Source organism: Acomys russatus, chromosome 11 (genome assembly GCF_903995435.1).
Source record: "Acomys russatus chromosome 11, mAcoRus1.1, whole genome shotgun sequence".
Taxonomy (NCBI): domain Eukaryota; kingdom Metazoa; phylum Chordata; class Mammalia; order Rodentia; family Muridae; genus Acomys; species Acomys russatus.
The window spans coordinates 44319432-44320547 of record NC_067147.1 but is presented as its reverse complement, the minus strand read 5'-3'; positions in this window follow the sequence as shown (position 1 = coordinate 44320547).

The window sequence follows — 1116 nt, the reverse complement described above, 5'->3', positions numbered from 1 at the left end:
GTGATTTTAGTCTCGGGGAGGACAGGGTGGTGATTTTTCTGCTCCTGTGAATGTCAAAGCTAGACATGACAGTGCCTGCAGGGAAGCTGTAAGGGACAAGTGTGTGTGCCCTCACCTTTCACCTTGTTGACTCAGTCCGACTCAGTCGCTGGCGCTCTGTACTACGAACTCCAGGCTGGCTGGTCCAGGAACATTCAGGTCATTCTGTTTCCATCTCCTGTCTCGCTATAGGGGTGCTAGAACTCTGGATGCTCACCACCACATCCAGCTTGCTTGTTTGTTTGTTTTTAAGGTATATGAGTGTTTTGCCTGCGTATACGTACTAAGCATGTACATGTGCATGCTTAGGGCCCATTGCAGGCCGAAAGAGGACATCAGATCGCTTGGAACTAGAATGACAGCTGGCCGTCAGCCACCATGACACATCTTGCTTTTCATGTGGGTACCAGGGATCAGACGCAGGTCATCAGGCTGCTTGCACAGGTAGCACTTTGACCCACTGAACCAACCTGACAGCCCACAAAGGACAATTTTATAACCTCTAAAATTGCTCGCCATTAACTGGCAGCCTTGTGAAAGCAGTGTGTGGTCCTCCGCTGAGACCAGAAGGCAAAGTAGAACCTCCGGAGAACCGTAGGTAAATCGCTTGGGGAAACACACACACATATATATATATTCTAATGTTTTGTAGGGTTTTTGTTTGTTTTGTTTTAATTTTTATTTTGAGATACGGTTTCTCTGTATCCACTTTGGCTGTCCTTGAACTCACTTTATAGACCAGGCTGGCCTGGCATTAAAGGCATAAACCACCATATCTGGCTATATATTATTTTCAACTACAGAAATATTTAAATAAGTGAATATATTAAGCTTTACTGCATGAATATCATCATGTAATTTGGGGGCGGGGGCAGACAGGGTCTCTGTACATAGCCCTGGGAATTTGCTATATAGACCCAGGCTGGCCTTGAAAACTCTAAAATGAGTGAACTGGCTCTTGTCCATAGAAAGGCCCATAGCAACTTAAACAATAGGCCCAAAGATCCACAGCCTGCTATACAGACTAGGGGCTGAGCCTCTGGGAAACACTCACAGTTCAAAACTATACCAAAACCT